This window comes from Trematomus bernacchii, unplaced genomic scaffold, assembly GCF_902827165.1.
Source record: "Trematomus bernacchii unplaced genomic scaffold, fTreBer1.1, whole genome shotgun sequence".
Classification (NCBI taxonomy): domain Eukaryota; kingdom Metazoa; phylum Chordata; class Actinopteri; order Perciformes; family Nototheniidae; genus Trematomus; species Trematomus bernacchii.
Window position 1 is genome coordinate 8,789,781 of NW_022987656.1, and position 14,567 is coordinate 8,804,347.

The window sequence follows — 14,567 nt, forward strand, 5'->3', positions numbered from 1 at the left end:
CCCCGCTCCTGGTAGACGCTAGACTGCCTTGTTTATTAATCCAGCTAGGCGAAGGCAGCGCTCTCGCCCTCTGCCGGTAACGTGGGTGTAATTACATCCCTCTTTCTGTTCGGCGAGTAGCAGCACCGCTCTACTCTTTCCGTTAAACAGGTAGCTGGTGCAGGCTGTGTTCCCGCACCCGCTCCCGGCTACGCTGCATCTGGCTACCCACAGAATGGCTCATTCATGTGGGCTGTCCCCTAAGGTGGATCGGTTAGCTGCCATCATGGAGCAGACAAAGCCGCTCCTGTTGGCCCTTCAGCCAGGGGCCGGTGTGGGGGCTACTAGCTTGCCGCCTGGCCCGCCTTCGGTTGCCACACCTCTGCTTGAGGATGCCATGTCGCTAGCGGCTCCGGCTGAACCTCTTCTTGAAAAGGGGGGGGCGGGGCCCCGCTCACCCCCGAAGAGGCTCCCCACTCCTCTGCTCAGAGCTCTTTGCAGCGCACGGAGGACGGCTCCATGGCGGCCATTATTTGTGCGGCCCTGGTACGCTTGCAGCTTCAGGTTCCGCAGGCCGACCCAGGCTAGCGCCTTCTTCAGGCATAACCCTGCCCCCTTTCATTCCCACTGTTCCTCCTTTAGAGGAGTACCTGAGGGAGCTCCATGCATACTAGAGACACACCAGGGCCCTCTCCCACTCTGCTGCCATGCAGGATCCGGCGAGGGTGGGGCTGGGTCGCTTGCCATCCATTGAGCCTGCCATCGCCTCCCCGATTCTGGCCCCGGATGCCAGGCGCCCTTGGCCTCAGTGCAGGGTCACAAACTGCTCTGTAAGGCCTACGACACAGCGGCACGGGAACTCCCTCTCCCATCTGATACTGGCTGTCTCTACCTCTCTGCAGCAGGCTCCGACTGAGCCTTCTTTGCTGGGCCTCAGTGATGCATCACTGCAAGCCTTTGCCCTAATGCTAGGGAATTGGGACGAGTCATGTCCCTTTGGTGCAGACTCGTCGCCAGGTTTGGCCTGCTTAGTCACCACTGTCGGAGACATGTCCTCCGTAGTGTGCCAGTCGAGTCAGGGGAGCTGTTTGGGGCAGCTGCCCTGTAGGCATTGGAGCGTGCTGCCCAAGCTAGGCAGACCAGGCAGCAGCTCTCGGGTCTTTATAGGCCTGTGCCCACTCCCAGCAGGCCCAGGGGCCCCTCTAGCAGCCGCACTCAGCCACCAGCTTACAGTGGTGGTCTGCGCAGGTCCCAGCGGCCCACTCATCCGTTGTGCCCCCGGCTGCCGGCCTTCTAGGCGGCCTCGTGCCTCAGAGCCTTACCGGCCTCCCCCCAGCAGCAGCTCAGCTACTGGGCTGTCTGTACATCCGGCCCTTGCTTGGTTTTCACCTTAACCCAGGGGTACGAACCGCAGTTCCGGCCCCTAGCCTTCGGCCGGGCCAAAATGACAGTCGTCAGCGATCCGGCAGATGCCCTAGCTCTAGCCCAAGAGTTGTCCGTCCTTCTGCCCAAGGAGGCAATCGAGCCAGTAGACCCTCTGCTTAGCCCAGGGGGTTCTACTCTGCGTACTTTCTCGTGGCCAAGAAAGTCGGCGGATTTCACCTGCTCTTGGACCTCAGAGGAATCGACAGATTCCTGGAGGTGCTGCCATTCCATATGCTGACCGCAGCACATGCACAGGGGGAGTGGTTCGCAACCGTGGACTTTATGTAAGGAATGCGTGGAAAGGGTAGGACCCAAATGCAGACTATAAAACAAAGTAACAAGGTCTCGAAACAAAAACGAGCTTTATTCTAAAGCTGAACAATAGCATGGCATGAAACACATAGGTTCTACAGAAACTGACCGTGACCAACATGGTGGGAGACAGGAGAAACAAACATGACTGACATGGAGGAAGACAGGAAAAACCAACAATGAACCGACAAGGCACACAGGGGAAGACAAGACTAAATACAGAGAGGGGTAATCACAAGACGAGACACAGCTGGGGTAAGGGAGGCAGAAACACAAGGGCAACAGGTGAACACAATCAAACAATCAGACACACCAGGGAAACTAAGACAGGAAGGCAAACACAGGAAGAAGGAACAGAGAAGACACAAGGAGGAAAACATTTCAAAACAAAACAGGAACCAGAGACAGAAAAAGACAAGACAAAACACAACACAGACAGATCGTGACATAACCCCCCCCTCAAGGGACGGATCCCAGACGTCCCAAAAAACATAGTCTAATACTTCCAAAAGGGTGGGTGGAGGGGGTCCGGAGGACGGGCCCGAAAGGGGTCCCGGGCGGACGGCCCGGGGGCAAGGCAGAGTCCAAAAAGGGGCGACGGCCACAGCGGGCAAACTCAGGGGGCCGGGCATGAGAGCAAAGGCAGCGGCTCTCAGGGGACCGGGCTCGAGGGCGAAGGCAGCGGCTGGAAGAATCAGGAGGCCGAGCCCGAGGGCGAAGACCGCGGCTGGAGAACTCAGGAGGCCGGGCTCGAGGGCGAAGACTGCGGCACTCAGGGGGCCGGGCTCGAGGGCGAAGACTGCGGCACTCAGGGGGCCGGGCTCGAGGGCGAACAAGAAGGCGGCGACGAGACATCTCCGGAGGACGGGCAGGAAGGCGCCGACGGGACAGCTCCGGAGGCCGGGCAGGAAGGCGCCGACGGGACAGCTCCGGAGGCCGGGCAGGAAGGCGCCGACGGGACAGCTCCGGAGGCCGGGCAGGAAGGCGCCGACGGGACTGCTCCGGAGGCCGGGCAGGAAGGCGCCGACGGGACAGCTCCGGAGGACGAGCAGGAACCAGTATCGGCCGGACAGGAACCGGAGCCGACGGGACAGGCGTAGACGGGGTCCTGAACATGACATGGGCTGGTGTCGACTGGACCCCCAACGGAACAGGAACAGAGTTGGCAGGACCCCCGGTGGAACAGGTGTCGGCGGGACCTCCAACAGGACAGGACACAGAGTTGGCAGGACCCCTGGCAGGACAGGTGTCGGCGGGACCCCCAACAGGACAGGACATGGAGTTGGCAAGACCCCCGGCAGGAGAGTAGTCGGCGGGACCTCCAACGTCACAGGACATAGGGTTGGCAGGACCCCCGGGAGGAGAGTAGTCGGCGGGACCTCCAACATCACAGGACATAGGGTTGGCAGGACCCCCGGCAGAAGTAGTCGGCGGGACCTCCAACATCACAGGACATAGGGTTGGCAGGACCCCCGGCAGAAGAGTAGTCGGCGGGACCCCCAATCGGACAGGACATGGGGTTGGCAAGACCCCCGGCAGGAGAGTAGTCGGCGGGACCTCCAACATCACAGGACATAGGGTTGGCAGGACCCCCGGCAGAAGAGTAGTCGGCGGGACCTCCAACATCACAGGACATAGGGTTGGCAGGACCCCCGGCAGAAGAGTAGTCGGCGGGACCCCCAATGGGACAGGACATGGAGTTGGCAAGACCCCCGGCAGGAGAGTAGTCGGCGGGACCCTCCAACATCACAGGACATAGGGTTGGCAGGACCCCGGCAGGAGAGTAGTCGGCGGGACCTCCAACAGCACTGGACATAGGGTTGGCAGGACCCCCGGCAGAAGAGTAGTCGGCGGGACCTCCAACAGCACTGGACATAGGGTTGGCAGGACCCCCGGCAGAAGAGTAGTCGGCGGGACCTCCAACGGCACAGGACATAGGGTTGGCAGGACCCCCGGCAGAAGAGTAGTCGGCGGGACCCCCAATGGGACAGGACATGGAGTTGGCAAGACCCCCGGCAGGAGAGTAGTCGGCGGGACCTCCAACGGCACAGGACATAGGGTAGGCGTCGGCCGTAGAGCCAACAGGAGACGAGCCAAGGACTGCTGGCTTTCAACTAAGGCTCGCATCGTCTGCTCATGTTGGCCCAGAAGATTTCCCTGATGGGAAATGGCGTGCTGGACCGGAACAGAGGCCGGAACCATGGCTGCTGGGGCCAGAACTGGGGCTGGAACCATGGCTGTATGGGCCGGTTCTGGAGCTAGAACCATGGCTGCTGGGGCCAGAACTGGGGCTGGAACCATGGCTGTATGGGCCGGTTCTGGAGCAGGCACCCTGGCTGCTGGGCACGGAACCGGAACACGGAACCATGGCTGTGTGGGATGGTACTGGAGCACGGTACCATGACTGTGTGGGGCGGTACTGGTGCACGGAACCATGACTGTGTGGGCCGGTACTGGAGCAGGCACCCTGGCTGCTGGGCATGGAACCATGGCTGCAGGGGCCAGAACTGGGGCCGGAACCATGGCTGCTGGGGCCTGCACTGGAGCCCAAAGCATGGCTTCTGGGGCTCGGGCTGCTAGCCTGGACTTGCGACTCCTCTTATGAGCTTCTTGGAGGCTCCGTGGACCTCCAAAAGCCAGACGAGTGCCCGAGAACGGCTCCTGGACAGGAGCAGGAAATGGGGACGGAACCATGGCTGCTGGGGCCTGCACTGGAGCCCAAAGCATGGCTTCTGGGGCTCGGGCTGCTAGCCTGGACTTGCGACTCCTCTTATGAGCTTCTTGGAGGCTCCGTGGACCTCCAAAAGCCAGACGAGTGCCCGAGAACGGCTCCTGGACAGGAGCAGGAAATGGGGACGGAACCATGGCTGCTGTGGGGCTGGAACCATGGCTGCAGGGGCCAGAACTGGGGCCGGAACCATGGCTGCTGGGGCCTGCACTGGAGCCCAAAGCATGGCTTCTGGGGCTCGGGCTGCTAGCCTGGACTTGCGACTCCTCTTATGAGCTTCTTGGAGGCTCCGTGGACCTCCAAAAGCCAGACGAGTGCCCGAGAACGGCTCCTGGACAGGAGCAGGAAATGGGGACGGAACCATGGCTGCTGGGGCCTGCACTGGAGCCCAAAGCATGGCTTCTGGGGCTCGGGCTGCTAGCCTGGACTTGCGACTCCTCTTATGAGCTTCTTGGAGGCTCCGTGGACCTCCAAAAGCCAGACGAGTGCCCGAGAACGGCTCCTGGACAGGAGCAGGAAATGGGGACGGAACCATGGCTGCTGGGGCTGGAACCATGGCTGCTGGGGCCACGGCTTGAATCCTGGCCTTGCGTCTCTTTGAGGTCTTTTGGAGGCTCCGTGGACCTCCAAACGCCAGGCGGGATCCCAAAAAAGGATCAGAGAATGGAGACTGGCACTCAGGGCTACGCGAAAAAACTCTGAGAAATTCAGGCAACGAGCTCCTCAGCCATGGCACATTATCCACCTCCATTTTGCTCTTTTCAGGACAGCCTCTTTCTCCCTGCTAGTCGAGGTTCCACTCCACACAGTATAAAGACATCGAAGGGAGTAATCCAGAGAAAGCAATTCAGCATCAAAATCAAAAACATAATCCGCTGGGTCCATAATTGGTCGGTTCATTCTGTAAGGAATGCGTGGAAAGGGTAGGACCCAAATGCAGACTATAAAACAAAGTAACAAGGTCTCGAAACAAAACGAGCTTTATTCTAAAGCTGAACAATAGCATGGCATGAAACACATAGGTTCTACAGAAACTGACCGTGACCAACATGGTGGGAGACAGGAGAAACAAACATGACTGACATGGAGGAAGACAGGAAAAACCAACAATGAACCGACAAGGCACACAGGGGAAGACAAGACTAAATACAGAGAGGGGTAATCACAAGACGAGACACAGCTGGGGTAAGGGAGGCAGAAACACAAGGGCAACAGGTGAACACAATCAAACAATCAGACACACCAGGGAAACTAAGACAGGAAGGCAAACACAGGAAGAAGGAACAGAGAAGACACAAGGAGGAAAACATTTCAAAACAAAACAGGAACCAGAGACAGAAAAAGACAAGACAAAACACAACACAGACAGATCGTGACACTTTAGGGATGCCTACTTCCTCGCGGGCCGGGCAAGAGGGTGCCTGATATTCAGTTCCTCCGGCCCTTGGGCAGACTGACGGCTGCCTCAGCCGTTGGGCCCTTAGGCCCGCTGTCGTTGTGCCCCATGCAGATGTGGCTGATCAGCCTTCTCTTGGATGCCAAGTGGCACAGGAAAGTCAGAGCGTTGCAGCGTTGTCTCCACTCTCTGTCACGCTGGAGGGGCAGGGTCTATCTCCTGATGGGCGTGCCCATGGGCGCCATCCCATCCCGCCAGGAGACCGTCACCATAGGTGCATGTCTCTTAGGGTGGGGTGCAGTGCGGCAGGGCAGTACCGCTCAGGGTCAGTGGTCTGCCCAGGAGTGTGCACGCCATGTCAATGTACTAGAGCTTCGGGCTGTGCAGCTTGCACTCACATACTTTCTACCCCAACTGAGGGGCAAGAATATGCATGTTCCTTGGACAGCAGGTACACTGTTGCCCAGACGGCAGTCCCTTCTAGAGAGTGGACGTTCTCACTCCACTCTGAATTTATGTGGCTGCTATTTCTGCCCGACATGTTCGGGTCGACGGCGCCACGGCGGGGTGCCTCAGGTCGGTGTCCCTCTTCCTGAAGAGGGGCTTTACGGCAGCGTCCCCCTAGCACCCCGAGGGCTCCGGCTTAGGACCTGCCCCTGCTGCCGGATGCCCTATCATCTCCTCCCTTCGAGCCCCTGGCCCAGGTGGGGCTTTGGTGGCTGCCCACGAAGGCAGCATTTCTGCTTGCCATGGCCTCAGGGAGGCAAGTCGGGGAGTTACATGCCCGAGGTGGGACTCTCAGGTGTTGCCCTTGGCATTCCTGCCCAGGGTGCTTCCACAAACCCACTTCAATCAGCCTGCCCAGGTGGCACGCTTTGACATTCGGGAGAACGGCACGTCGAAGTTGCTGTGCCCTGTGGGTGCCCAAAGGGCGAATATCGAGGCTACTGCCTGTATGGCAGTCGGAGCAACTCTTGTTTTTGCCATAGCGGCACTAAAGGAGGTGTGCCCTCTACCAGTGGCTGCCCCACTGGGTCGTCGATACCATCTCACATGCCTACGGGCCCAGTGGCCGCCCCCTGCCATCTGGGCTGAGATACCACTGCAAGGAGCATCTCAACATCTTGGGCTGCCCCGAGAGGGGCGCCCCTGGAGACCTTCTGCGCCGCGGCGTCGCGGGCGTCTTCTGGCACATTCTCCAGTTATCGGGTTAATGTCGCCACTCCCCATTCTCCCCGGTCCTTTGCCGAGCTCCGCTGCTTCCAGTAGTGAGCCAGGGCTTGGATTCTTCATGACATGGTTGGTATAAGTCATCCAGTGCTAAAAGCACCGCCTCTGGCGGTCAGTAGGGACGAAATAGAACGATAGTTACGTCTGTAACTACGGTGCTATGAGTCCCGGATGACCGCCAGAGTTTCCTGTCACTCAGAATTCTTGTGTGCTCGCGAGAAGATTCTGGGAACAGATCCTCTGATGACACTGGCTGATATAGCCGGTGTCACGTGGGTCACAGGTGCCTTTGTTGATATTGGTACTCGTACTGCGCATGCGCACGATGGACATATCCAGTGCTAAAAGCACCGCCTCTGGCGGTCATCCGGGACTCATAGAACCGTAGTTACAGACGTAACTATCGTTCTTTAACTCTCTCAATGAAAATCCCATCTATCTTAATTAGGGCTGTCAGTCGATTAAAATATTTAATCGCGATTAATCGCATGATTGTCCATAGTTAATCGCGATTAATCGCAAATTAATCGCACATTTTTTATCTGTTCTAAATGTACCTTAGAGGGATATCTTTCAAGTTTTTAATACTCTTATCAACATATGAGTGGACAAATATGCTTTATATGTTTGTTTATTATCATTTGAACAATGACAAATATTTTCATGAATATTAAACACAACAACCTCTGAACATTACAAATATTCGCTTCAAATCAACCTGGAACCTCTCATACATAATAGTGTGTGTGTGTGTGTGTGTGTGTGTGTGTGTGTGTGTGTGTGTGTGTGTTTGTGTGGTGTGTGTGTGTGTGTGTGTGTGTGGTGTGTTGGAGCTATGTGCAGCTCAAGGCATATATGCTCCAACGGGAGCTGCCTGGATGCTGCAATCATGTTGCGTGTGCTGACTTTTCGTACAATGTCCCACTGTCTGGCTACCTGCATAAAGTCAAGTGCTCGGCGCAGTTGTCGGCGAAATGTCATTGAAACAGCTCCTTATATCCGTTAGCGCAGCTAGCTAGCACCAGATGCTAACAACAACACGTAAGGTGTGCCTCGCTCGCGCGAGTCGCGCCACACATACACACTCCCTCCCGGTCCTCCCGATGGCCAGTCCGGGCCTGCCAGTGAGCGTGGAAGTGTGGTCTGCCACAAGCGGGCGGTAGGAGCGGGGCTGTCAGCATCAGCGGGGCTGTCAGCATCAGCTTGTCGATGGTATTTTAAACTCGATGCGCTCTGAAACTACGGCGGCCGAGGACAAAAAATACACATGCGTTAATCGTGTTAAAATAATTAGTGGCGTTATTTTTTTTTTGCGTTAACGCGTTATTAACGCGTTAACTTGACAGCCCTAATCTTAATGGATGCTTGTGTATTGCTATTTCCAAATATGATTAATGTTGTTTTATTCAAGTTTAATGATAACTTATTACTGTTTAGCCATAACTTTAGTTTGCATATTTCAGCTGTGATCTCTTCCAATAGTAGCTGTACATTGTCCCCAGAACAAAATATATTAGTGTCATCAGCAAACAAAACAAACTTGAGTACTGTCGATACATTGCATATTTCATTAATATACATAATAAATAGTTTCGGCCCCAATACTGACCCCTGGGGGACACCGCATGTAATGTCCAAATATGAAGAACACTCTCCCAGCTTCACAAACTGTTGCCTGTTGGTTAAATAACTCCTTACCCATTCCAAAACTACACCCCTGATTCCATAACGTTCAAGTTTTTTTATTAATATGTCATGATTAATTGTGTCAAATGCCTTTTTTAGGTCAATGAATATTCCAATGGCATGTTTCTTTTGGTCAATTGAGCTAGTATTTCTTCAAGTGAGTCTACTAAAGCCATCGATGTTGATCTATTGGCTCTGAATCCATATTGACTTTCGGTGAGAAGTTTGTGTTTTTCTATGAAATTGTCCAGTCTGTTATTGAAAAGCTTTTCAAGAATTTTTGAGAATTGTGGTAGAAGTGAGACAGGTCTGTAGTTTGTGAAGTGATGTTTGTTCCCAGCTTTGAACAAAGGATGACTTTTGCTATTTTCATTTTGTTAGGAAATGCACCAGTTTGGAATGATAAGTTACATATGTGTGTTAATGGTTTTGAAATAACATCTATAACCTTTTTACAGTCATGTCAATGTCATCACAATCGGTAGATTTTTTGTTTTTACATTCGTTACAATATCAACTACTCCCTTTCATGCACTGCTGTGAGGAACATTGAGAAAGGATTCAGTTTTATTAAGTTTTCCAGCTTTTTCTGATGTTCCTCCATCAGGGATTTTGTCTGCTAATTCAGGTCCAACATTTACAAAGAAATCATTGAAACTGTTGGAAACATTCCTTATCCTTGTCAATGAAGTAAGTAGGATAACTCCTTTTTCTAGACCCATTTTTTATAATACTATTCAGTATGCTCCATATTTCTTTAATGTTGTTTTTATTTTTGTCCAGTATTTTCCGATAGTATTCACTTTTGCAGGTCCTTATTATAATTGTTAATTTATTTTTATATTTTTTATATCTAATCTCTGTCTCTTTTGTTTTATTTCGCATGAAATCTCTTACAATGAATTTTTCTTTTACAGGCATTTTGTAAACCCCTTGTGATCCATGGACATTCTGCATATTTCATTTTTCTACTGTATTTGACAATTGGGCAGTATGTATTATATAGTGATAAAAAATTCTCAGGAATTGATCATATGCACTGTCAATATTGTTTTCTTTGTATAAATCATCCCATCTTTGTGCCAGTAAGGCATTTTTTAAAGCGTTCATTGCTTCCTCTGATCTAACTCGTCTGTATTGAATAGCTTTGTCCGGCATGTTATTACTATAGTTTCTGTCATAAACTGCAAATACTGGTAGGTGGTCACTTATATCATTTATTAAGAGTCCACTTACTGTATTGTTTTCTATGTCATTTGTGAATTATTGTCTATGAGAGTAGCACAGTGCGATGTGATTCTGCTGGGTCTAGTAATTTTTGGATATAAACCCATACTGTACATTGTGTTGATAAATTCTTCTGTCATGCTGTGATTATTTGGATTTAGAAGGTCAATATTGAAGTCACCACAAATGAAAACTGTTTTGAATCACTTTTGAGAATATTTCCTCCATCCAGTCCTTGAAAATCTCAATACTAGAGCCGGGTGCTCTATATATACAACTGATGATTACATTTTTCGTTTTTTCTTTTGCAGATTTCAATCGTGATACATTCCAATACATTATCAATCACTGTTGACATATAATTCATCACTTATATTTTAAAGTATTGTCCACATACAAGGCTACTCCTCCTCCACCCTTGTTTTGTCTATTTATGTATCTGAGTTCATAGCCCTCCAGCTCAAAGTCTATGCCTTTGTCCTCCGTGATCCAAGTTTCAGATATGGCAATGATGCTAAATGTTTGTTGAAACTGATTTAAATATTCCTTGATGAGATTAAAGTTTGCATACATGCTTCTGCTGTTGAAGTGAATAATAGATAGCTTGCCCTCTGATATGCTCTGGTTGTACTGTTGATCAGTGTAATAACAGCATTGTTGATGATAGAAGAGAAGAAATTATTGTCCGGGTCTATTTCATAATCCAGATCTTTTTTTTATAGTCAGTGTATTCAAATGTTTTTAGCAACAGTTGGTCTTGTTCCTTGATCATCTGAGACATATTAATATTTTCCCCTTTTGAAGATGATTGCCTCCATTCAGTGTGAGTCATGGTTGTGTGTAAGTGCTTGTTACCTTATGTGTGGTCCAGAACATGAAGATTATTGGTATTTATATCATGTTTCTGATGACCAGTACTTTGGCCTCCTCAGGTGTTCCGTTTAGCTTTAAAATATTTTGCAGTTTGTTGTCCAGGTGTTCTGAATTTTCTTCTGTTTTTTCATGAAGCGAGCCTTTCTGGCTATGTCGCTGTTGTACTTGGTCAGATGCTCGTTGATGTAGACATCTGATCCTTTCAGCTTCCTTCCTTGTTTGAGTAAGGCCGTTTTGTGTTTCCTGTTCACAAACCTGATGAGAATAGCCGGTTTGTTGCCAGCGTTACTCCTTGGCAGGGGGTGGCATGCCTCGATGTTCTCACAGCCCAGTTTGATCCCCTTGGACTGGAGGAAAGCAGCCACCTGTTGCTCCGTGGAGCTGACATCAAGCTCCCCGAGCTCACTCCTGTTGTCAACGGTCACAGCCCGAGCGTATGACCGGGGTTTTATGTTGAGCCCGGTAACGATAACATTGTTCATCCTAGTATATTGCTCAAGGTCCTCCACTCTGCTCTCCAGGTAAGTTATCCTCTTGTCCTTCTCAGCATTCTGGATCCGCAGATCCTTAACCTCTTTTACAAGGTCCAAAATGTTTTTCTGCTGCAACCTGACAGCAAAATTTCCTCCGCCAGGAAGTCGAGCGACTTTTTAATGTCCTCGACCTCCTCCGCAGCGATGGTTTTCTTTGGACCCATACTTTGATAGAATCCAGCGATTAAGATGTTTATATTGTATGTTACGCAAGCACAAAAGTAAGTTTGTCAATAGTCGCAAAAACTTCTCTCTGCACGCTGTTGTTCCTGCCCCCCCTCCTCCCACAGGAAGGAGTCAATCTAGTAGTCTAGGCCTGGCTGGGTGTATAATTCCTGGCCTGCTATGGTCCCAGTCCGGCCCTGCTGACACATCACACACCCGTCAATTAATTTCGTGACTATTACACGAAATGCCGTGAGATTGATGGCGGGTGTCCGCTCTCCTCCGCTGCTTTCTCCGCTGGCCTGTCTGCCTTTTCACTAGTTGGTATTAACCAACGTTTCATTTTGAAAAATATATTAAAGAGCTGTTCAGAAGAAATATACTAGTGCGTAGTTGATGTGTGTTTTACGTCTGTGATATTTAATGTGGTGCTGTAAAGTGACCTTTGAGCTGCAAATGATACTGTCGTAAATCTGTCAGAATCAAAATTCCTTTATTTGTCCCCCTTACCTATTAAACAGACTTACATAATAAAAAAAATATTAATAACGTTATTATTAATAATAATAATACAAATAATGATAATTACAAAGATTGAAATCATCTCGCGACCCCCCCTCGGGGTCTCGGTTAATATAAATTAAATGCTATTGCTTTTGCATCGTTGATAGCTTAACGACTAATTCTTCTTAAATGGAAGGATGAATCACCACCCACCCATAATCTGTGCAAGCAGCAATATATCTGAGTGCAAGCGTACAGTTTGAGCAGATGCGGAGCAAATCTAAGCGCAAGGACAGGGTTGACTGAAAGAAATACAAAATCTGAACGTGAAATCAATAATAATCTCAAATTGAAAGAACACGCTCTTGAATAAAGATAGGGAATAACCTCCATATTCTCTGACCCGGAACGATTTGACCGATTTGCACTTCAGGACCGCTACGGGCCTCCACCAGAGTTTCCTCTGGCTTTGCCCTGCCCAGGCATAGTTCACCATCTTTCGGATCCTATCGCACACGCTCACGCTCCATCTCCCCGACGGTGCGCCGAGATGGGCCGGTGGTGCGCCCAGCCCCGCAGGGCCGGGATGCCCCGCGGGCACAGGCCCTCACTTTCATTGCGCCACGGGTTTTGAATGCACCCTCTGACTAGGGATGGCAATCGTCTGAAATGTATCGATTCCGATTCCAATTCTGCTTATCGATTCCGGTTCTTATCGATTCCCCGTTTCGATTCCAAAATTATAAAAGAAAGAGGTCAAACGTTTAGATAACAAAAATATTTTTTTTCTTTTAAGCTTTAACTGACATTTTTACAAATAAAAAAAATACATGCAATACAAATGTATTACACAATAGCTGTGCTTTATTTAACTGAGCTATTGTGTATTTTGTATGGGTACCCGGTACCCAGCATTTTCTTATCGCTTCTCACCTGGAACCGAGTTTCGGTTCCCAACCCTACCTGACTCGCGCGCGCGTTAGACTCCTTGGTCCGTGTTTCAAGATGGGTCGGGTGGGTTGACGACATCGCCGCAGACCCCTGACGCCTTTTACGTGAGCCGATCCCCGCTCTGGCGGCACAACGCGGTCGGAGCGCACTGAGGACAGTCCGCCCCGGTTGACAGTCGCACCAGGAACAGGTGGCCCCGTCCCTCCCCCGAGGGGGAGAGGGGCGCAGCGAGCACTTTGTCCACGGCCCCGGGAAGCGGCAAGGTCCGGGTCAGTCCGGGTCCGGGTCCTTCTCCAGGTCTTTTCTTTTCTTTTTCATATTTTTTATATTTCAGATTCCTCCGCGTACCACTAGCGGGAGCTGGCGTACCACCATGGTACGCGTACCACAGGTTGAGAACCACTGGTGTAATGTATTACGAGGATTTTAACCAGTGCTTCACATCTTGACTTTTGCAGGCAAGGAGTTGTTCGACTAAAACTAAAAAGAAAAGGGAATATCGCTTATTTCTTTAGCACAACAAGTCAGAGAACTGAAAATTAGACAAGAGAGATGGAAATGAAAAAGGAGAGGAGAGTACACTGGAGAGACCAGGAGGGTCAGAACATGAGAAGGCCACAGAAGGAGATGAAGATATGGATTGAGAGGAAGTGGATGTGAGAAATTAAGAAGAGGGTTCAGACTGAGAAAGAGAGACAGAGGCAGGAAGTGAGAAGGAGGCTGATGCAGATGGCAGGGAGGCAGTTACCATTCTAGCAGTGGCGGTTCTAGACCAATTTGACTTGGGGGGGGGGGGCAAGGCTGGGACCAGTTATTTTCTGAGGGGGGCACAATAAATGCAGGACGAAGACAGTATGAAGTAATTGCGCATAAGAAAACAATGCAATACGGTTATTGATATTTATTTCAGTACACATATTTATTTCAGATACTTATAGTTACAATTTTTTAGTTTCAGTAATGAATTCCAATGACAGTATTTGTTTCAGCAACTATGTTACAATTTAACATTCAATTACACAAATAAAACACATTACTGTTAGCTTCAGCTTAAGTTATAGTACATTTTTTGCACTAACACCATATAATATTATATATATAAAAATAAAGCAATGAACAGTTAAATCTCTACTGTACATAAGGGTGTCTGCATCCCAGGCTGTAGTTTCCTTCCCAAAATGTCACATTACAGCAAATCACAGATTTTGGCAAACCGATCAACAAATAAGTCAAGATTCAAAGACTTTGACCTCCTTGACTCAATACTAAGCACACCCAGATTGCTCAGTCTCTCATCAGTTACGGTGGATCTGAGAAAAGTTTTGACCAGCTTCAATGTAGAAAAACTACGCTCACAGGAAGCAGAACTGACTGGGATTGAGACTGCTATTTTGCAGAGTCTGAAGAGCTCAAAAAACACTTCTTTATAAGGCTCAATTAACTGAACCAGCTCAACTGTACTATCAGGTCACCGCATCCCAGTCTTTATTTTCCTATCTAAAATTCTGCTGAACTGATGTAGTTCATGCCCCAAGTCATCAATATTTGCATCATACAA

General features: G+C 50.2%; 1 long non-coding RNA gene across 1 annotated transcript; it reads right to left on the minus strand.

Moving 5' to 3' along the window:
- Positions 1 to 12,660: 12,660 nt before the first annotated feature.
- Positions 12,661 to 13,279, minus strand: LOC117486735. The gene is made up of 2 exons (XR_004556310.1): positions 13,022 to 13,279; positions 12,661 to 12,701 (listed from the first exon to the last, which is right to left on the minus strand). It is a non-coding gene; the product is annotated as an uncharacterized LOC117486735 (long non-coding RNA).
- Positions 13,280 to 14,567: the final 1,288 nt, after the last annotated feature.